The sequence below is a fragment of the Canis lupus genome, chromosome X, assembly GCF_048164855.1.
Source record: "Canis lupus baileyi chromosome X, mCanLup2.hap1, whole genome shotgun sequence".
Lineage (NCBI taxonomy): Eukaryota > Metazoa > Chordata > Mammalia > Carnivora > Canidae > Canis > Canis lupus.
In genome coordinates, this window is record NC_132876.1 from 78472669 (window position 1) to 78496972 (window position 24304).

At 41.5% G+C, this 24304-nt stretch overlaps 1 pseudogene; it reads left to right on the forward strand.

The window, feature by feature from the left end:
• Positions 1 to 7666: 7666 nt before the first annotated feature.
• On the forward strand, positions 7667 to 9275 carry LOC140628776 (PEST proteolytic signal-containing nuclear protein pseudogene; annotated as a pseudogene).
• The last annotated feature ends 15029 nt before the right edge of the window (positions 9276 to 24304 follow it).

Genomic DNA, 24304 nt, shown 5'->3' on the forward strand with positions numbered 1-24304 from the left:
ATGGATTAGGAGAGAAATGGATCCTGGGGGCTGCAAAGGGGAAGAAGCTGTGGTTGCAGAGAAGGGAGGGGGGCACACAGGGGAATGCACACAGAGGATGCTCCCCCAAAGCCATTGGCTTGGAAAACGAGAGGGGCTGAATTTCATGAGTTCTTGCAACCAAGGGGGCTTAAAGGCTGGAGTTTTAAAGGTCAGTGGGCTTGGCTGGAATAGACTTGGAGGGCACTAGGCTGCTCCTGGAGAGAAGGTAAGCAAATGACCTGAAGGCAGACAGCGTGGAAACAGTGATCTAAAAAACCCCTACAATGGAATATTACTCAGCCGTTAGAAACAACAAATACCCACCATTTGCTTCGATGTGGATGGAACTGGAGGGTATTATGCTGAGTGAAATAATAAGCCAATCGGAGAAGGGCAAACATTATATGGTCTCATTCATTTGGGGAATATAAAAAATAGTGAAAGGGAATAAAGGGGAAAGGAGAAAAAAATAAGTGGGAAATATCAGAAAGGGAGACAGAACATGAAAGACTCCTAACTCTGGGAAATGAACTAGGGGTGGGTGGAAGGGGAGGTGGGTGGGGGGTGGGGGTGACTGGGTGGCGGGCACTGAGGTGAGCACTTGATGAGATGAGCACTGGATGTTATTCTGTATGTTGACAAATTGAACACCAATAAAAAATAAATTTATTAAAAAAATGAAAAACCCCTGGCACACACAGTGGAAGAGTTTATGTGTTCTTCTCGTAGTGTGTCCCTGAGAGCCAATATTCGTGGAGATGCTGCTCTGGGAACAAAGAAGCTGGCTGGTGCTATATCCCTCCCCTGACCTGCAGCATAAACACAGAGCCACCTGTAGAAAGCAACACAGCATGCTCACACTAGCTGCCTAACCTTCTTACACCAAGCCCCACATCCCCTGCACTCTGGAGGGCCTGCCCTTCTCTCTCTCTCTCTCTCTCTCTCTCTCTCTCTCTCTTTTTAAAGATTTTATTTATTTATTCATGAGAGACACAGAGAGAGGCAGCGACGCAGGCAGAGGGAGAAGCAGGCTCCATGCAGGGAGCCTGATGTGGGACTTGATCCTGGGACTCCAGGATCACGCCCTGGGCCGAAGGGAAGCGCTCAACCACTGAGCCACTCAGGCGTCCCAAGGGCCTGGCCTTCTCAGTCAATCTTGTTCCAGTCCCAGTGCAGAGGGCCCCTTCCCAGGAGACCAGGAGAAACTCCTGCCCACACCACATCTCCACCAGAGAGTTCTTCAGTGCTCTGGTTCCAGTGCAGGAAGTATCAGGTCTCATTTAACAAGCAGACTAAAGCACACCTACCTAAAACGCACCACATTCTAGCAAAGGACTAAACACTGCCCACTGCAGGTTAAGAGTGCCTCTGCAGACAACCACTCTGAAGGACAGAGCAGCCAAAGCACTCCAGCAGAGTGCAGGCGACACACACCAGAGACGATGCCTGAAGTAGTGCCAGGCCATGGACACTACATGACCTCTTCTTCATAAAGCCATTGCTCTCAGGAGCAGGAAACATACCTGGCTATTCTAACACAGAGACGAAGGCAGAGACTTAGACAAAATGCCAGATGGAGGAATTCATCCTCAATGAAAGAACAAGATAAGGTCATGGCCAGAGATCTAAGCAGAAGAGATAATAAGTAACATGGGTGATGGAGGATTTAAAGCAACAATCATAAGAATACTCGCTGGGCTTGAGAAAGAGTGGAAGACTTCAGGGAGACCCTTACCACAGAGATAAGAGAGTTAAGAGGCAATCAGACAGAAATGAATATGGCAATAACTGAGATCCAAAACTGCCTGCAAGTAATGACCATAAGGACGGAAGAAGAAGAAGAATGAATAAATTATATAGTAGATAGGATAATGGAAAATAATGAAGCTGAAGAAAAGACAGAAGGACAAATTATGGATCATGAGAAAAGGCTTTGGGAACTCAGTGACTCCATCCAACATAATAAAATTTGTACCATAGGAGTCCCAGAAGAGGAAGTGAGAGAAAAGGGGGCAGAAGGTTTATTTGAGAAAATAATAGCTAAAAACTTCCCTAATCTGGGGATGGAAACAGACATCCAGGACCAGGAGGCACAGAGAACTCCCACCAAAATCAATAAAAGCAGGCCAACACCAAGACATATTGTGATTACATTTGCTAAATATAGTGATAAAGAAAAATCTTAAAAGCAGCAAGACAAAAGAATTTACAAGGGAAGACACATAAGGCTAGCTGCAGATTTTTCAACAGAAACTTGGCAAACCAGAAGACAGTGGCATAATATGTTCAAAGTGCTGGATGGAAAAATCTGCAGCCAAGAATTCTCTATCTTGCAAGGGTATCCTTCAGAATAGAAGGAAAGATATAGAGGTACCCAGACAAACAAAAACTGAAGGAGTTTGTGGCAACTAAAACAGCCCTGGATGAGATATTAAAGGGGACTCTTTGCAAAGGAGAGACCAACAGTGATAATGAGAAGAAGGGATCAGAGAAAACCTCCAGAGATGACAAAAGACATGATAAAATGGCAATAAGTCCATACCTATCAATAATTATTCTGAATGTAAGTGGCTTAAATGCTCCAGTTAAAAGACATAAGATGACAGAATGGATGAAAACAACAACAAGTTTCGTCTATATGCTTCCCACAAGAGTCTCATCTCAGACCTAAAGACACCTGAAGATTGAATGTGAGGGGATGGAGAAATATTTATCACGCGAAAGGATGTCAAAAGAAAGCCAGAATAGCAATTCTTATATCAGGCAAACTAGACTTTACATCAAAGACTGTAACAATAGATGAAGAATGACATGATTCATTATAAAGGGAACAATGCAGCAAGAAGATCTAACAATTGTAAATACTTATGGACACAACATAAGAGCCCCAAATATATAAAACAATTAATAACAAACATAAAGGAACTCATTGATAATAGTACAGTAAGAGTAGGTAGGGGACTTTAACACCCCACTTATAGCAATGGACGGATCGCCTAAGCAGAGAATCAATGAGGAAACAATGGCTTTGAATGACACAGTGGACCAGATGGACTTTACAGATGTATTCAGAACATTCCATCCTAAAACGACAGAATACACATTCTTTTCAAGTGCGCATGCAACATTCTCTGGAATAGATCACATTCTAGGTCACAAATCATGCCTCAACAAATACAAAGGAGAATGAGATCATGCCATGCATCTTTTCTGACCAGGACACTACGAAACTTGAAGTCAACCAGAAGAAAAAAACTGGAGAGACCACAAATACCTAGAGGTTAAACAAATGCTACTAATGAGCAAATGGGTCAACCAGGAAATCAAAGAAGAAAATTTAAAAATACATGGAAACAAATGAAAATGAAAACATAAACGATGCAAAACCATTGGGATGCAGCAAAAGTGGGCCTAAGAGGGAAGTATATAGCAATATAGTTCTACCTTAAGAGGCACAAAGAATCTCAAATAAACAACCTGATCTTACACCTCAAGGAGCTAGAAAAAGAACCGCAAACAAAACCTAAAATCAGCAGGAAGGAAAGAATAAAGGTTAGAGCAGAAATAAATGATATGGAAACTAAAAAAACCCAAAAACAATAGAACAGAACAGGTCAATGAAACCAGAAGCTGGTTCTTTGAAAAAAAAAAAAAAGAATAAAATTGATAAACCACTATCTAGACTTATAAAACAGAAATGAGAAAGGACCCAAATAAATAAGATCACAAATGAGAGAGGAGCGATAACAACCAACACCATAGAAATATGGACAATTACAAGAGAATATTATGGAAAACAATATGCCAACGACCTGGAAAAAATGGATAAATTCCTAGAAACATATAATCTGCCAAAAATGAAACAGGAAGGAACAGAAAACTTGAACATACTGATTACCAGCAAAGAAACTGAAGCAGTAATAAAAAAAAATCTCCCAACAAACAACAGTCCAGGGCCACACAGCTTCACAGGGGAATTCTACCAAACATTTAGAGAAGACTTAATACCTAGTTTTCTCAAATGATTCCAAAAAAATATAAAAGGAAGGAAAACTTCCAACTTAATTGTATGAAACCAGCACTACCCTGATATCAAAACCAGACAAAGACTCCAGCAAAAGAGACAGAGAGAGAGAGAGAAAACTACAGGCCAATATCCCTGATGAACACGGATGCAACAAATTCTTAAGAAAATACTAGCAAACCTAATCCAACAATACATTAAAAAGAATCTTTCTCCACGATCAACTGGGACTTATTCCTAGGCCATCAGTATACTTTGATATTTGCAAATCAATCAATGTGATACACCACATTAATAAAAGAAAAGAGCCATATGATCCTCTCAACAGAGGCAGAAAAAGCATTTGACAAAGTAGGGCATCCATTCATTATAAAAACCCTCAACAAACTAGGGTAGAGGGAACATAACATAATGAAGGCCAAACATGAAAAACCCGCAGCCACTGTCATCCTCAATGGGCAAAAACTGAGAGCTCTTCCTTTATGTCAGGAACAAGACAGGGATGTCCACTCTCACCACTGCTTCTTAACAGAGTTTTGGAAGCCCTAGCCACAGCAATCAGACAACAAAAAGAAATAAAAAGTAACCAAATCAGCAGGGAGGAAGTAAAACTTTCACTATCTGCAGATGACATGATACTCAATATAGAAAACCTGAAAGACACCATCAAAAAATTGCTAGAACTGATGCACGAATTCCCCAAAGTCACAGGCTACAGAATCAACATACAGAACTCTGTTGCACTTCTATATGCCAATAATGAAGCAGCAGAAAGAGAAACGAAGGTATGGATCCCATTCACACTTACAGAAAAAAAAAAACATAAGATATCTAGGAATAAACCTAACCAAAGAGCTAAAAAACCTGTTCCCTGTAAACTATAAGACATTGATGGGAGTGCTAAGATGGCAGCATCCTTGGAGCACAGGTAACTATCAAATCATTCTGAATACCCAAGAAATCAACCTGAGGACTAATAGAACAAACTGCACCACTAGAGGGAGAGAAGAGGCCACAATGAGGAAGGTAGGAAGTACAGAGATGTGGTTTGGGGGAGAAAGGGATCATGGGAGCTGCAGAGGGGTGGAGGGTGCCCTGGTTGTAGGGAAAGGCAAGAGGGAGTGGAATGCATAGGGATACATGTGAGGAGAAGACTGCTCCAAAGCCATTGGCTTAGAAAACCAGCGAGGCTGATTTTTGTGAGTAATTGCAACCAGCAGGACGCAAACACTGGAGTTTTAGAGGTCCCTGGGCTTTGCTGGGATAGAGGCCTGAAGACATTGCCCTTACTCCTAGAGACAAAACAGGCCAGCAACGCGGGAAAGACTGCGGGACTGCGGGATCTGAGGACCATCCCAGGTGCATGGGGAGAGAGACCGTTCATACTTTATGGAGTGCGTCTGTGAGAGGTGGCATTGTCTCTCTGGGGACAAAAGAACTGGCAGGCGCCACTTCCCTCCCTTGCCCCTCAGCATAGGTGCAGACATATCTGCTGAGGGTGGCAAACCCGGACACTGGCTGTTTAGCCTGCTTTGCTCCAAACCCATGCCCCTGTGTTCTGGCATGGCTGCCCTTCTGAGTCACACCTGCATCGTTCCCAGCACTGTGATACCCTGTCCCAAGGACCAGCACAGGCCCCCGCCACACCAGGTCCCTGACGTTTGGAATTTTAAAAATTGGCAGGGGTGGCTGAGATAGAGCCCAAGGTGCACTGCACTGCTCCAGGCAAACAAGCAACCCAGAGACAGACAGTGTGAAAACAGTGATCTGAAAAAAATCCTGGTGCTTGAGTGGAGATTATTTGCTCCGTCGAAAGTGCTTCCCTGAGAACAGTAAAAACGGACTCGTGGACACCTGTCCCTGCGGACAAAGGAGCTGTCTGGTGCCATTTCTCTGCCCTGCCCCTCAGCATAAACTAACTTCAGTAAACACCACAGTGCCAACACTGGCTGCCTGACCTGCTTATACCAAGTCCTGTCTCCCTGTGCTCTGCTGGTATTAATGCTGCTCTTGGGCAAGTGTGCTTCAGGATGGGATTAGTGGGCCACTTCCCCAGAAGACCAGCAGAAACCCCTGCACACAGGATGTCTACTGACCACAGAGTTCCACAAGGCTTCAGTTCTAGTGGAAAGAGTGCCAGGTCCCTTTTAACAAGCAGACTGGAGCACAACTAGTTAAAACTGGCCACATTCCGGCCAAGGTCCAAACACTCCCCACTATAAGCAAGGAGAACCTCTGCAGATGACTGGCCTGAGGGATAGAACAGACAAAACGCAACACCAGAGGGCACATAGCACACACCAGAGACACTTCCTGAAGCACCGGGCCCTGGACATTATACAAACTCTTCTTCATAAAACCATTACTTGCAGGAGCAGGAAACATAACAGGCTTTTCTCTCTCTCTCTTTTTTTTTTAAAGATTTTATTTATTTATTCATGAGAGACAGAGAGACACACACACACAGAGGCAGAGACACAGGCAGAGGGAGAAGCAGGCTCCATGTAGCCATGTGGGACTTGATCCTGGGTCTCCAGGATCACACCCTGGGCCAAAAGCGGCGCTAAACCGCTGAGCCACTCAGGCTGCCGAACAGGCTTTTCTAACACAGAAGAAGCCAGAGACCTAGACAAAATGCCAGGATGGAGGAATTCATCCCAAAAGAGAACAAGAAAAGATCATGGCCAGGGATCTAATCGAAACAGATATACAGAATATACCTGATCCAATATTTAAAGCAACAATCATAAGGATACTAACTGGGCTTGAGAAAAGCTTGGAAGACATCAGGGAGACCCTTACTGCAGACGTGCAGGAGCTAAACACCAATCAGACCAAAATGAAAAATGCAGTAACTAAGATTCAAAACCGACTGGGTGTTATGACCACAAGGATGGAAGAGGCAGAGGAATGAATAAGTGATATCAAAGATGGGAATTATGGAAAATAATAGAGCTGAACAAAAGAGAGAAAGAAAAATTTTGGACCACAAGAGTAGACTGAGGGAACCCAGTGAGTCCATCAAGCGTAATAACATTCATTTCATAAAAGTCCCAGAAGAAAAAGAAGAGAGAAAAGGGGGCAGAAGGTTTATTTGAGGAAAACAATAGCTGAAAAATTTCCTAGTCTGGGGAATGAAACAGACATCTAGTTCCAGGAGGCACAGAGAACTCGTAACAAAATCAACAAAAGCAGGCCAACACCAAGACAATATTGCAGAACAGTTTGCAAAATATGGTGATAAAGAAAAAAATCCGAAAGGCAGCAAGACAAAAGAAATCCATAACTCACCAGGGAAGATCCATACAGCTAGCAGTAGATCTCTCCACAGAATCTTGGCAGGCCAGAAGGGAGTGAGTGGCATGATATGCTCAACGTGATGAATGGCAAAAGTCTGCAGCCAAGAATTCTCTATTCAGCAAGGCTATCATTCAGAATAGAAGGAGAGGTAAAGAGTTTCCCAGACAAACAAAAACTAAAGGAGATTGTGACCACTACAGCAGCCCTACAAGAAATATTAAACGGTGCTCTTTGATTGGGAAGGGAAGACCAAAAGTGACAAAGACAAGAAAGGAACAGAGAAAATCTAGAAATAATGACCAAACAAGCAATAAAATGGCACTAAATACATATCTATGAATAACCACTCTGAATGCAAATGGACAAAATGCTCCAATCAAAAGACATAGGATGCCAGAATGTATTAAAAACAACAACAACAACAACAACAACAACAACAACAACAACAAGACCCATCTATATGCTGCCTGCAAGGGACTCCTTTTTAGACTTAAAGACACCTTCAGATTGAAAGTGAGGGGATGGAGAAACATTTATCATGCAAATGGACATCAAAAGAAAGCCGGAGTAGCAATACTTACATCAGAAAAACTAGATTTTAAACCAAAGCCTGTAATAAGAGATAAAGAAGGGCGCTATAGCTTGGCATGGCTGCAGAGGAGGCCGCGGCGGGGAAAATGGCGGACGGGAAGGCGGGAGAGGAGAAGCCGGAGAAACCGCAACGAGCTGGAGCCGTGGGAGGACCTGAAGAAGAAGCAGAAAAACCTGTGAAAACTAAGACTTTCTTCCAGTAATGGAGGGGAAAGTTCCAGTCGCAGCACTGAGAAGCGATCAGCTAAAGAAGAAGCTGCAGACCTCCCAACAAAGCCTACAAAGATCTCCAAGTTTGGATTTGCCATAGGTAGACGACAAAGAAAGCCTCAGCCAGATCCATCAAACTTGGATCAAGTAAGCCTAAAGAAACTGTTCCAACGCTTGCTCCAAAAACCCTTTCAGTAGCAGCAGCTTTTAACGAAGACAAAGATAGTGAACCAGAGGAAATGCCTCCAGAAGCAAAGATGCGATGAAGAATATTGGAAGGGATACACCAACATCAGCAGGACCAAACTCCTTCAATAAAGGAAAGCATGGTTTTTCTGATAACCAGAAGCTATGGGAGCAAAATATAAAATCTCATCTTGGAAATGTCCATGACCAAGACAATTAAGTGATGTGTTTTGAAATTGGGGTGTGGGGTGGGTGTAAAGTTAAAAGGAACAGTTTCCTTTTTAAAAGAATGGTATAAGACTATCTTTGGAGCCGCCTTTTTGTTTTGTTTTGTTTTGTTTTTTAAAGATTGAGTGGTACACTAATAAGAGTTTGAAATTAGAGGTAATTTATGTTTTATATACAGATTTCAAGACATCTGCTAATTTTGTAGTTTCATGTGATTAGTTTCCAAAGGTTACAGATAATAAAAAACCCAGAAATGGTACCTTTCTAAGAATTGCATGTTGTTTTAGACACAACTATTAGCACATTAAGAGGGACGCAAAAAGTTATTGTCTATTAAACTGCAAGCAATTAGTCTTAACTCCCTTATTAACCTAAAGTGTCTGGCTCCCAGGAACAGCCTTATAGAGAGGGAGTATCGTATTGGGAGGAAAATGTTCCTGGACTATTGACTGAAAGTATGTTAGATAAAATACAGCTTTTCTTTTTCCTAATGGGCATTTGTTTTGTTTCAAGTCGTCATAAACTAGGTATTGCATTGCTATTGGTTGGTACAGATGCTTAGCTCTTTAAAAAAAAAATTTTAAGGGGCACCCTGGATGGCTCAGTGGTTTAGCCCCGCCTTGGGCCCAGGGCCTGATCCTGGAGACTCTGGATCGGGTCCCACGTCGGGCTCGCTGCTTGGGGCCTGCTTCTCCCTCTGCCTGTGTCTCTGCCTCTCTCTCTCTCTCTCCCTGTGTCTCTCATGAATAAATAAAATATTTAAAAAAAATTTTTAAGAACTTCTATGTAAATTGTTGTGTATTTGAGATAGCCCACTTCACTTTAACGGGTCTTGTCTACCTTCATTAGTCTTCAAAGACCATTTGCTGCCAAAGTAAATCAGTATTTTGAATGTCCTTCTCTTGGTTTTTGTTATTAGCTAGTTCCTGTAAGCATTTCCACCAGATCTTGAGGCAAATCATAAGGAAGCTGTTTCTTTTAAAATACAAACCACCACCAAAAATTTAAATGTACATAATACTTAAATATTTGGCTGTTTTTAATTTTTAAAAGGTAGAAACACCAAAAAAGCAACATTGTATGAAGATGAAAATGAGAAAGATGCACTTCCTGTAACTTTGTTAAAGCTTACTTTAAGTTACTAACTTGTGTCTTCCTCAATTTCTTTCAGAAGTGTTCTATAGTTTTGAGGGTATAGATCCTTTACATCTTTGGTTAGGTTTATTCCTAGGTATCTTATGCTTTTGGGTGCAATTATGCTGAGTGAAGTAAGTCAGTCGGAGAAGGACAAACATTATATGTTCTCATTCGTTTGGGGAATATAAATAATAGTGAAAGGGAATATAAGGGAAGGGAGAAGAAATGTGTGAGAAATATCAGAAAGGGAGACATAACGTAAAGACTGCTAACTCTGGGAAACGAACTAGGGGTGGTAGAAGGGGAGGAGGGCGGGGGGTGGGAGTGAATGGGTGACGGGCACTGGGGGTTATTCTGTATGTTAGTAAATTGAACACCAATAAAAAATAAATTAAAAAAAAAGTTACTAACTTGTGAAAGTGAATTTGATTTGAACTTAATGCAACAATTCTTATTTTAGTACAGTAATAACAGTTCATTTGAAGTGTATACATATTAACCAATGGCCTCTCAAAAGCACATTTTAGGTACTGAAGATAAAAAAGAAAATGCATCTTTAAACATTTTATGGATTCTTTGACCACATATACGTTGTTAGATCTATGTATTGTAGGATTTTTTAAAGAATTTTTGTATATGGATTATTTTTTAATGTGACAGTTAAAACACATCTTTAAAAGCATAGTCTCAGATAAAAGAAACAGAGTATAATGGTTTCTTTGAAAACTCCTGCAATGCTTAATTTGGAGGCAGCTTCAGACTATTTTATTGGTGGTAACTACTCGCTGAGCTCTTTTAATAGGTAATAACTCCAGAGAAGCAGCCTGTATATACTCCTAACACTTTGGTTCATTTGCATTTAAGTTTAGAGTAAGCCCCAAGTAAAACAATGGAAATGTATATAGAACTGTTAGTTCTTACATGATTTAATTATATCAATATACATGAATTTAACTTGCTTTAATGTAGGCAAACTTTCCACGTTGTCCATTTTACTGTTTATGTTAAAATAATATCCCTTTCCTACATAATCTTTTCTTGACTCAAATGAAATATTAACCTAAGGTCAAGATGGGAGAGAAACGACTGAGATGAATGTCTTTACTAAAATACCAATAAATTTGGCAAACTCAAAAAAAAAAAAAAAAAAAAGAAGGGAGCTGTATCATAGTAGAGGGACTATCCATCAAGAAGATCTAACAACTGTAAATATTGATGCCCCCAACTTGGGAGCACCCAAATATATAAATCAATTAATAACAAACATAAAGAAACTCATTGATGATAATATAATAATAGTAAGGGACCTTAACACCCCAGTTACAGCAATGGACAGATCATCTAAGCAGGAAACAATGGCTTTGAATGACACCCTGGACCAGATGGGCTTAATAGATATGTTCAGGACATTTCATCCCAAAGCAGCAGAATACATACCTTTTGGAGCACACACAGAGTATTCTGCAGAATAGTTCACATATTGGGTCACAAATCAAGCCTCAACAAGTACAAAACGATCAAGATCATACCATGCATCTTTTCTGACCACAAAACTATGAAACTTGAAGTTGAGCAAAAGAAAACATTTGGAACGACCACAAATAGGTGGAGGATAAGCAGCATGCTCCTAACCAGAGAATGGGCCAACCAGGAAATTAAAGAAGAAATTTTAAAAATACATGGAAAACAAATGAAAGTGAAAACACGACAGTTCAAAACCTTTGGGATGCAGCAAGAGTGGTCCTCAGAGGAAAGTATATGGCAATACAGGCCTACCTTAAAAGGCAAGAAAAATCTCAAATAAACAACCTAAACTTACACCTAAAGGAGCTGGAGAAAGAACAAAAAAATGAAGCCTAAAGCCAGCAGAAGAAGGGAAGTATTATTTAGGTTAGTGCAGAAACAATGCTATAGAAACTAAAGAAACAGTAGAAGAGATCAATGAAACCTGGAGCTGGCTCATTGAAAAAGTCAGTAGAATTGATAACCCTCTAGCCATACTTTTAAGAAGAAAATAGAAAGGACCCAAATAAATAAAATCACAAATGAGAGAGGAGAAATGAGAACCAACACCACAGAAATACAAAGAAGTAAAAGAGGATATTATGAAATACAATATGACAACAAACTGGACAACCTGGACATTTCTTAATGGATAAATTCCTAGAAACATATAAACTACCAAAATTGAAACAGGAAGGAATAGAAAGCTTGAACAGGCTGATACCCAGCAAAGCAATTGCATCAGTCAGTAACAAAAAAATCTCCCAACAGCCAAATATCCAGGGCCAGATAGCTTCATAGGGGAATTCTATCAAACGTGAAGAGTTAATATCTATTCTTCTTCAACTATTCCAAAAGATAGAAATGGAAAGAATACCTCCAAATTCATTCTATGGGACCAGCACTACCCTGATCCCACGACCAGACAAAGACCCCAGCAAAATAGAGAACTACAGGCCAATGTCCGTAATGAACATGGATGCCACAATTCTCAAGAAAATATTAGCAAGTCACATCCCAGAGTACACTGAAAGAATCATTCACCATGATCGAGTGGGATTTATTCCTGGGCTGCAAGAGTGGTTCAATATTCGCAAATCAATCAACATGATGCACCACATCAAAAAGGAAGGTATAAGAACCATATGATCCTCTCAATAGATGCATAGAAAGCATCTGATAAAGTAGAATGTCCATTCATCATAAAAACCATCAGCTGAGTAGGGATAGATGGAACATACCTCAACATAATCAAGATCATATATTAAAAACCCACAGCTAGAAATATCAGAAAGGGAGACAGAACGTAAAGACTCCTAACTCTGGGAAACGAACTAGGGGTGTTGGAAGGGGAGGAGGGCGGGGGGTGGGAGTGAATGGGTGACGGGCACTGGGGGTTATTCTGTATGTTAGTAAATTGAACACCAATAAAAGAATAAATAAATAAATAAATAAATAAATAAATAAATAAATAAATAAAAAACCCACAGCTAATATCATTCTCAATGGGCAAAAACTGAGATCTTTTCTTCTTCAGTCAGGAACAAGACAGGGATACCCACTCTCACCACTGTTCTTTAACATAGCATTGGAAGTCCTAGCCACAGCAATCAGACAACAAAAGGAAATAAAAGGCATCCAAATCATCAAGAAAGAAGTAAAACTTTTGCTATTCACAGAAGACATGATACTCTAATACCAAAAACCCAAAAGACTCCCCCACAACAATTGGTTGAACTGATGTATGAATTCAGTAAAGTCACAGGACACAAAATTAGTATACAGAAATCTGGTGCATTGCTATACACCAATAATGAAGCAACAGAGAGAGAATTCAAGGAATTCATTTACAATTGCACCCAAAAGCATAAGATACCTAGTGATAAGCCTAACAGAAGAGGTGAAGGTCCCCCCCCCCACTCTGAAAACTGTAAAGCACTGTTAACAGCAATTGAAGAGGACACAGAGAAATGGAAAGACAGTCAATGCTCGTGCATTGGAAGAACACATATTGTTAAAATGTCCATACTACCCAAAGCAACCCACAAATTTAATGCAATCCCTGTCAAAATACCAAGAGCATTTTTCACAGGGCTAGAACAAACAATCCTAAAATTTGTATGGAACCACAAAGGATCCCAAATAGCCAAAGCAATCTTGAAAAAGAAAAAGCAAACCTGGAGGCATTACAAGGATGGAGTTCAAGCTATATTACAGAGCTGTAGTGATCAAGACAGTATAGTACTGGCACAAAAACAGACACATCGATCAATAGAACTGAATAAAAAACCCAGAAATGTTTCCACAACTACATGGTCAACCAATCTTCAACAAAGCAACAAAGAATATCCAATGGGAAAAAGACAGTCTCTTCAATAAATGGTGTTGGAAAACCTGGACAGCAACATGCAAAAGACTGGAACTGGACCATTTTCTTACACTACTCAAAATGGATGAAAGACCTAAATGTGAGACAGGAATCCATCAAAATCCTAGAGGAGAACACAGGCAGTAACCTCCTTGACATTGGCCACAGCAACTTCCTGCTAGATATGTCTCCCAAGGCAAGGGAAACAAAAGCACAAATAAACTATTGGGACTTCATCGAGATAAAACACTTTGTACAGCGAAGGAAACAACCAACAAAACTAAAAGGCAACCTTCAGAGTGGGAGAAGATATTTGCAAATGGCACATCAGATAAAGCATTAGTATCTAAAATGTATAAAGAACTTACAAATCTCCACACTCAGAAAGCAAACAATCCAGTTTAAAAATTGGGCAGAAGACATGAATGGACGCTTTTCCAAAGAAGACATCCAGATGGCTAACAGACACGTGAAAAGATGCTCAACACCACTCATCATCAGGGAAATGCAAGTGAAAACCACAATGAGCTACCACCTCACACCTGTCAGAATGGCTAAAATTAAGAACACAGGAAACAACAGGCGTCGGTGAGGATGCAGTGAAAGTGGAACCCTCTTAAACTGTTGGTGGGAATGCTAACTGGTGCAACCACTCCAGAAAACAGTGTGGAGTTTCCTCAAAAAGTTAAAAATAGAACTACCCTGTGATCCATCAAGTGCACTACTAGGTCTTTACTCAAGGAATACAAAAATACTAATTTGAAGGGATATTTCCACCCCAACATATATAAAGCAGCATTATCTATAATAGCCAGCTTATGGAAACAGCCTAAGTTCCCATCAACTGAGGAGTGGAGGAAGAAGATGTGGGGTATATATACCCATATATCCCTCAGCCATCAAGAGGAATGAAATCTTGTCATTTGCAATGACATGGATGGAGCAACCGAACGTTATGCTAAGTGAAATTAGTCAGAGAAAGACAGATACCATATGATTGCACTCATGTGGAATTTAAGAAACAAACCAAAGGAACAAAAGAGAGAAAAAAGAGGGAGAGAGGAAAACCAATAAGCAGACTCTTAACTGTAGAAAACAAACTGATGGGGACCCCTGGGTGGCTCAGTGGTTGAGCGTCTGCCTTCGGCTCAGGGCGTGATCCCGGGGTCTGGGGATCGAGTCCCACATCGGGCTCCCTGCAGGGAGCCTGCTTCTCCCTCTGCCTGTGTCTCTGCCTCTCTGTCTCTCTGTGTGTGTGTCTCTCATGAATAAATAAATAAAATCCTATTTTTTTAAAAAAATAAAACAAACTGATGATTAGCAGAAGGGAGTGTGGGGTGGGGGGTTATATAGGTGATGGGGATTAAGGAGTGCACTTGTGATGAGCACTGGCGTTGGATGGAAGTGTTGAATCACTATATTGTACACCTGATAGTAATACTACACGGTGTGCTAACAAAGTGGAATTTAAGTGAAAACTTCAAAAAAATAAAAAGACATCGATCAGACACCAGACACAAGCAGCGAGACAGGAACACAGAGATGGTGAGTATGATCAAAACAAAAGCAGGGTCAGAGCGAGAAGGTAAGAGAAACAGATGCAGAGAGGCACCCTGGAAACTAGATGCATAGAAACAAGAACACAGCCAGGGGGACCCAGAGAAAATGAGGCAGGGACTGAGAAAGAGAGGTATTGAGTCACAAAACAACTTAAGACACTGTCACAGCAACATCAAGAAACAGATACGGAGACATTGGCAAAAACTGGGGAAAGTAAATGGAGAATTACAGTAAATGCCAAATCACAGACATGGAGAGCAAAGTGCCAGAGATGCACAGACTCAGAGACTCACCAACAAAAGGTACATGGAAGGAGGCATTTGCACATGATTCATGAGCACAGACACTGCAACACAGAGGCTCAGAGACACCCAGATACAGGAATACAGAGACCCTGAGACACACTTCCAGTGGATCACAGAGGTTCTAGGATATGCAAGGACTTGGGGATGGATGCACGGAGATAAAAAACACACAGACACTGGAGCATAGAAGCTCACGGGCACCCAGACACAGACATGCAACAGACACTAGTTCATATGCTAAGGCTCAGAGACATATAAAGATTTAGGGACATGCAGACTCAGGGATGCACAATGACTCAAGGGCACATCAAGACTCAGGAATAGGCAAAGATTCAAGGACATGTGAAGAATCAGGGATGCACAGAAAAAAGGGATGCACAAACACTCAAACACAGAGACTTGTTGGATCCCCAGACACCGAGACGCAGAGACCTATCGGCCCACAGAGACAGGCAGACACAGACTGCAGAGCCTCTGGATATGCAGAAATTCAAGTACCTTCAAGGACAAGGATGACTAGACACTGAAACACAGTCATGAGGGACACACAGAGACAAGAAATAGAAGCCACAGAATACAGGCAGAGAATCAGGGACACTCAGAGATGGCGATATACAGACACTGAAACAGAGACTAATAGGATGTACAACACAGGGACACATAAAGAAATGAACACAGAAACTCACAGGGTTACAGGAGTTCAAGGACATGCAGATACTGTGCCACAATATACAGTGGAAATCACAGACACCAGAGCACAGAGACAGTGGGACATAGAATCCTTGGGACACTGAAATATGCAGACACTGGAACACAGTTAGACACTCGCTCATATAAATATTAAGATGCACACAGCCATTAGGAAATATGGGCAACCACTAACTCACACACACACAGACACAGGTATACACACAAACACTTAAAACACAAGCACACAGATACTAGAATAGATGTCAGAACACGCAGGGATGCTGGCACACAGAGTCAATGGGACCAGACACTGCCACGCAGGTCCTGGTACATACAGACACTGGCATACACAGAGGGACACATAGAACCTGAGATTGACATACACACTGGGATACACACACCCTTGAGACACAAGGAACCTGGGGTACGAAGACTGAAGCACACAAAACCTGAAACTCAGAGACACACAGTAAGCAGCATGCTGATACTGGAACACACAGACGAAAGGATACAGGCATTGGGGCCCACAGACACAAGGGCATATAAAAACACTGTGACACACAGACACTTTGACTCACAAATAGTGGAACAAGGGATCCCTGGGTGGCGCAGCGGTTTAGCGCCTGCGTTTGGCCCAGGGCGCGATCCTGGAGACCCGGGATCGAATCCCACATCGGGCTCTCGGTGCATGGAGCCTGCTTCTCCCTCTGCCTATGTCTCTGCCTCTCTCTCTCTCTCTCTCTCTCTCTCTCTCTCTCTGACTATCATAAATAAATAAAAATTTAAAAAAAAACAAATAGTGGAACAAGCAAACACTGGAATATACATACACTGAGGTTCAGTGGCATTGGGACACACTGAAGCCGGGACACACCCTTGGGACACACGGTTATAGAGGCTTACAGTGGCAGTGACCATACAACCATGGGACTACACAGAACAGGGCCATACAGACACTGGGTCAAGCAGACATTGTGAAAAAAAAAAACAGACATTGTGATACACAGACACTGGGCTACAGATACTGAGGTGCATGGGAACACTGAAACTAATAGACACATGTAACACGCAAATGGTCAAGCTACACAAACTGGCACAGATAGAAAGTGAGGAACACACATACTGGAACATGTACAGACACCAAGACACACAGACACTACAGCATAGAGTCATTAGGACATAAACAGATACTGGGGACACCCAGACATTAGAGTAGAGAGAAACTATTGATCTGCAGATACTGGGAGATATACAGACACTGTGACAGACAGTCATTTTGACACAGACACTGAAGCACAGTCAGGGGTAGAGGCAGAAGTTGGGATTTCTAGACATTGAGGTTCACAGACACTAGGATACTTAAACACTGAGATGCACAGATACTTGGGGCATACAAACACTGGGACACAGCCCCTGAGACACATAGACATTTGGATGTAGAGACACTGAGGAATACAGTCCCTGGGACATTCAATCACAGGGAAACAGGCACACAGACTGAGACAGACGACGACGGTGACATACAGACACTGACATACACACAGACGCTGACCCACACAGACGTTGCAATGAGTAGGTAACGGAACACATAAACACTGGGGTTCTCAGAAACTGGGAGGCACAGGGACACCTGGATGGTTCAGCGGTTCAGTGTCTGCCTTCGGCTCAGGGCGTGATCCCGGGGTCCTGGGATCGAGTTCCGCATCGGGCTCCCTGCAGGGAGCCTGCTTCTCCCTCTGCCTATGTCTCTGCCCCCAGCTCTCTCTCTCTCTCTCTCTCTCTGTCTCTGTCTCTCTCTCTTTGTGTGTGTGTCTCTCATGAATGAATAAATAAAATCTTCAAAAAAAGAAAGAAAAGAAACTGGGAGGCACAGGCACCAGAAAACATATAGACCATAGGACGTACAAACACTGGTTGCAACCACTTAAACCTACAAATTCTGGGACACATAAACACTAGGACATACAGACACTAGGATATAGTACCTGAGGCACACGTAAACACTGAAACTCAGGCATACTACATCATGCTGACACAGGGACATAGTCACTGAAATGTGCAGACACTAAGATACGCTGACTCAAACACACAGAACCTGGAGTACAGACACTAAAGCACACAAAACAGTGAAACACATAAACACACTGCAACATGGCTTACTTTAAAACACACAGTCCCTGGAATGCACAAACACTGGAACATACAGACATTGACACAGACACTGGAACATACAGTCATTGGGACATGCACAGACAGGAGAACACATAGACACTGGAACCTACAGATATGGGGATACAGACCCTGGGACCTACAGACACTCTTTTCACAGATATTGAGCTAGTCAAAAAACACTAGGGCACACAGACAGGGATAAAGACACTGAGGCACACAGAAATACTGAACTGAGATACACGGCCAACATGCTGGCACGTGATACACAGATACTGCAGACACACAGACACTAATGCACTCATTCACAGGCATAAAGAGAAATCGATATATGAAAGAAATTGTGGGGCATAGTAAGACACACAGACCTTAAGACACATAAACGCTTGGATACACAGAGACTGGGTGAATGAGGGAGCCATTTCCTAAGATGTGAGAACCTAGGAGAAGAAGTAGGGGAACCTACATTAGTCTAAGGTGTCTGTTGGCCTCCAAAAACATTTATTCATTAATTAATCTCACTTCTTTCTCCAAAAGTCTTGAGATTTCATGCATAGATCTCTGTTAGAATAATTTTGGTTGCAAGTAATAGAAAATCCTACTCAAACTATTTTCATAAAGGGATTTTATTGGCTCCTGTAACTAAAATATTTCAAAAGTATGGTGGGTTTCAGAACCAGTTCCACTGCTCAATGATGTCGCCAAGGTAACATTCAATTTCTCTCTATCACTTCACTGCCTTCCACAGTCGCTCTATCCTAAGCTTGGCTCCCCTAATCACAGTGTGACTGCCAGCAGCAACAAACACTGACGGGAAGTCCTGCGTTTCACTGTGTAACTTGAGTACATGCCCACTATCAAATCAGTTACTGTGTCCTGGGATATAGGGTTGTGCTAACGGGCTTAGACCAAACCCGGGCCCACTCTTGGAGGCAACATCTGAGTCAGCCACCAACCAACTACATGGCTGCTACACATTGTGTGAGAGGCAAAATGAATGCTGGATAGACCAGCAACATGTCACTACATTAGAACAAGTGGTTTAGCTATAATAAGCACAGTAGACCAGGTCAAAGGAATAAGTGTCCAGTAATGATGAAGTAGTAATTATCAGAAGACCCATACTGGAGAAAGCTACTCCAACACAGCCCAAAAGCTTGAGCTTCTTAGCAACCATGGTGCAAAATGACAGCACAGTGATGATCTCTGAAGGTGATCTCCATGCATGTAGCTGTTTTTTCATAGTAGCAAACGACTACTGCTGTCATAACAGTCACAATTCCCTCTATCTTCTATGTAAGTTGGGTAGAGTGTACAGTTCGGCAATACTACCATTAACAGAGGATAAGACAGAGGCCAGGAGAGTGTGCATGACCTATTTTGCAAGATGAAGCGAGTCAATGGCAGAGCTAGGACTAGAACTCCAAATGTTTCTTAGCTATAAGCAACAGAAATAAACTCTGGCCGGTTAAAGTACAAAGAAATTTGTTAATCAGTTATTAGATAGTTCACAGAGTCTGTGAGAGCAGGAAAACCAGATGCAGAGACAACATAGCTAGGAATGATACCTAGAATCACACCTCAGAATTTTTCCAGAGGAGATACTGCTCATGACGGCCACTGGAAACTGATGCCATCATTTGCAGTTCCCACCTCACCAACTCTTCCATTGCCTCTGGAAATCAGAGGCAGCTGCTGCAAGCTGCAATCACCCATCAGCAAAAGTGGGTTCCATGTAGCCTCTGCTTCCTTATGCTTAACTCCAGAGTATAAGTCTAGGATAAGTTGATCTAATGACTGTAGCCTGGTCATGTGTCCAAGCCTTAGCTGCAAAGGAGGCTAGGCAAGTGAGGAGGTGGTTTTTTCAGCTTCTGATGTGGCAGATGAGGTCTGCCTCATAAGCCAGGGGATTACCAAACACAGAAAAGGAGTCAGTAACCAAAAATAGCAGTAAATACTCATTATACCTGGCTTACTGTCACCCTACCCAGGGCTTCTAGAATGGAGCCACTTATTCTGCAATCAGTTGTTCAATAAACATTCCCCAAGTGTGGTAAGCTAGCAACACTAGGAGAAAATGAAGGAGGTGGCAGAGACGTGTCCTCCCTGTCCTCCTTCCAGGCTAGTTGGAGTGTTCTGCCCACCCAGGAGCTCTTAGGTAAGTAGCACCAAATACCTGAACAAGGTTTAGGACCAGGAAGGCTTCCAGGGGTGCCTGGGTGGCTCATTTGGTTAAGTATCTGACTCTTGATCTCAGGGTTGTGAGTTCAAGGCCCACATTGGGCTCCATGCTAGGCGTGGAGCCTACTTTAAAAAAAGAAAAAGAAAAAGAAAGAAAGACAGATAGACAAGACAAGACTGGGAAGGCCTCCAGAGGAAGTACAACTTGGTCTGGACCTTCAAAGATAGATAGACTTCAAAGTGGGAAAGAAGAGAAAAAGAGCATTACATCTAGTCTCTACTCTTAATCCCCTTCTTCTTTTTCACCTGGTCCTTACCTGGTCACTGGCTGTCTGAGTATCTATTCACATGCCTAAAAGATGGTTGAACATCACCATTGCCTCCGGATTTCCAGGGCTAGAGCTAAATGCCACTCTGGAGCCAGCAGCGAACAGACACATGGTCCAAATGGCTGGATGGTAGAGACCAACCGAGGTCCAGCAATGGTCTCCATTGTCACCCAGTAGGGTGGGTGATCACGCACACCATTTCCTTCTTTCCTTTCACATGACCTCAAGTTGGTGATTCTTTCCATCGAAATCTCAGTAAAATTGACAGAATCGGTCATATTTTGCAGGGTATGAGGTTGAGATAAAAAATATGTATGCATGTATATATGTAAGTATGTATTCACATGCATATATATACACTTTAAAGTACCCAGCTCAAGGCCTAACACATAAATGGTACTTGATATTATTATTCCTCATAGAAAGTCAGAGGTAAAAGGAACTTCAAAAATTACCCACTCCAACACTCATTTCTCAGAGTAGCTAAGGCCTAAAGGGAATAAAACATTGCCTGGGATCACACAGGTTAGTGCCAGAGAAAGAATTGTTTTTTTTGTTTTGTTTTGTTTTGTTTTGTATATTTTTTTATTGGAGTTTGATTTGCCAACATGTAGTATAACACCCAGTGCTCATCCCGTCAAGTGCCCCCCTCAGTGCCCGTCACCCAGTCACCCCGCCCCCCCCGCCCACCTCCCCTTCCACTACCCCTTGTTTGTTTCCCAGAGTTAGGAGTCTCTCATGTTCTGTCACCCTCTCTGATATTTCCCACTCATTTTCTCAGAGAAAGAATTGTAAACCTTTCTTCCCGAAACCTTCTCCAAGAATTTTTTTTAAACCTTGTCTAGCTGAGTCATGTTGATTACAATTCACACTGTGGGGGTAAAGTAAATGGGTCGCCCCTCCAATGGGTGTTGGCCTGTCTTCAAACAGTTGGAGGATTTATTCACCTAAGAATTACAGAAAATTTATCTATGCCAGGTTATTGCTAGATAAGGTAAGAGACTAGAGAGGACTCAGATCTGATCCCTGCCCCTAAGATATTCCAAGACCTGAGAGAAGATGGTTATAAACAGACAACTGCAAACAAACAAACCAAAAAACCAACCAAAGAAAAACTAGAGATTTGTGTGTGTGTCAGGTAGTGAAGGGACTAAAGGGTGACTTTAAGCGATATTAGCCTTCCCCCCTATAAAATCCATCAACCAGTCCACATCCATCACAAATAACTTAAATGGCAAGGATGTTCTTTCTGTAGATGACTGCAGCTCTTAATCTTTTGTAAAGTATGACTAAAATAATCCTGAGAGACTTCCAGCTATGGCTGAATGAGAATATCAACAAATGCCCCCCTCAAAAAGAAACCATAAAGTAGATAAGTTGATTTTAAAAAATAAAACCAGTTGTATTGGAGCCCAAAGGAACACAACAATCTAAGAAGTGTTTATACTTTTGTGTGTGTGTGTGTGTGTGTGTGTTTCTGTTTCCCCTCCCCTGGTTTATTGAGAAATAATTGGCAAACATCAGTGTATAAGGCATACGGCATGATTGTTTGTATGTATTTTGAAATGATTATCACAATAAGTTCAGCTAATATCCATCTTCCCAGATAGATACAATAAAAAGAAAAGAAAGCAGAAAGAAATAGAGGGGAAAAAAAAAAACTTCTCCTTGTGGTGAGAAGTCTTAAGATTTACTCTCTTGGATTAAGGACCTAAATGTGAGACCTGAAACCATAAAAACAGTAGAAGAGAACACAGGCAATAATTTCTCCAACTTCAGCCATAGCAACATTTTTTATTTTAGATATGTCTCCTGAGGCAAGTGAAACAAAAGCAAAAATAAACTATTCGGACCATATCAAAACAAAAAGCTTCTGCACAGCAAAGGAAACCATCAACAAAACTAAAAGAAAGCAACCTACTGAATGGGAGAAGATATTCGCAAATGACATGCCAATAAAGGGTTAGTATCCAAAATATATAAAGAACTTATATGGCTCAAGACCAAGTAAACAAATAATTCAATAATATATATGAATATATAAAAAGTAAAAATAAATGAAAATAAAATTTAAAAACATGGGCAGAACACATGAACAGGCATTTCTCCAAAGAAAGCATACCAGTGACCAATAGACACATGAAAAGATGCAAAACATCGCTCATCATCAGGTAAATGAAAATCAAAGCTACAATGAGCTATCATGTCACACTTGTCAGAATGGCTAAAATAAAAAAACTCAAGAAACAACAAGTGTTGGCAAGGATGCAGAGAAATGGGAACCCTCGTGCATTGTTGGTGGGAATGCAAACTGGCACAGCCACTGTGGGAAACAGTACAGAGGTTCCTCAAAAAATTAAAAATAGAAGTACCATATGATTCAGTCAATGCACTACTGTACATTTCCACGAAGGATACGAAAATGCTAATTTGAAAAGATATAAGCACCCCTGTGTTTACTGCAGCACTATTTACAATAGCCAAATCATGGAAGCAGCCCAAGTGTCCATCGACAGATGAGTGGATAAAGAAGTGATATATATAATGGAATATTATTCAGCCATTAAATGATTGAAATCTTGCCATTTGCAATGACATGGATGGAGCTAAAGAGTATGATGTTAAGTGAATTAAGCCCATCAGAGAAAGGCAAATACCATACGGTTTTACTCATATGTGGATTTGAAGAAACAAAACAAATGAAGTATAAAAAGAAAAGAGACAAGCCAAAAAACAGACTCTTAACTATAGAGAAGAAACTGGTAGTTGTGAGAGGGGACATGGGTGGGGGGATGGGTGAAATAGAAGGCAGGGATTAAAGAGTACATTTATCACGATGAGCACTGGGCGATATACGGACGTGTTGAATCCCTATATTGTATGCCTGAAGCTAGTATAACACTGTATGCTAACTACACTGGCATTAAATTTTTTAAAAAAAGTTTTCCTCTCTTAACAACTTTCCCACATATCACACAGCACTGTTAGCTATAGTTATCATATATATATATGTATATATATGTATATATGCATATATATGTATATATGTATATATATGTATATATATGTGTGTGTATATATGTATATATATATGTATATATAGTACTTCTTCATCATAACTGGAAGTTTGCACCTTTTGACCACCTTCCTCCATCCTCCAATTCCCCTTCACTGCATCCTCTGCCTCTGGTAACCACAAGTCTGATCTCCTTTTTTATGAGGTTTTTATTTTTGTAGATCCCACATATAAGTGCAATCACACAGTATCTGTGTTTCTCTGTCTGAATTAGTTCACTTTAAAAATAAAATATTTTATTTATTTATGAGAGAACGAGAAAACACAAGCGAGGGGGGCAGAGGGAGAGAGAAGCAGACTCCCCGCTGAGCAGGAAGGCCAAGTGGGGCTCTATCCCAGGACCTTGAGATCACAGGGATCCCAGGACCCTTGGATTATGACCCCAGCTGAAGGCAGAAGCTTAACCAACTGAGCCAGGCAGGTGCC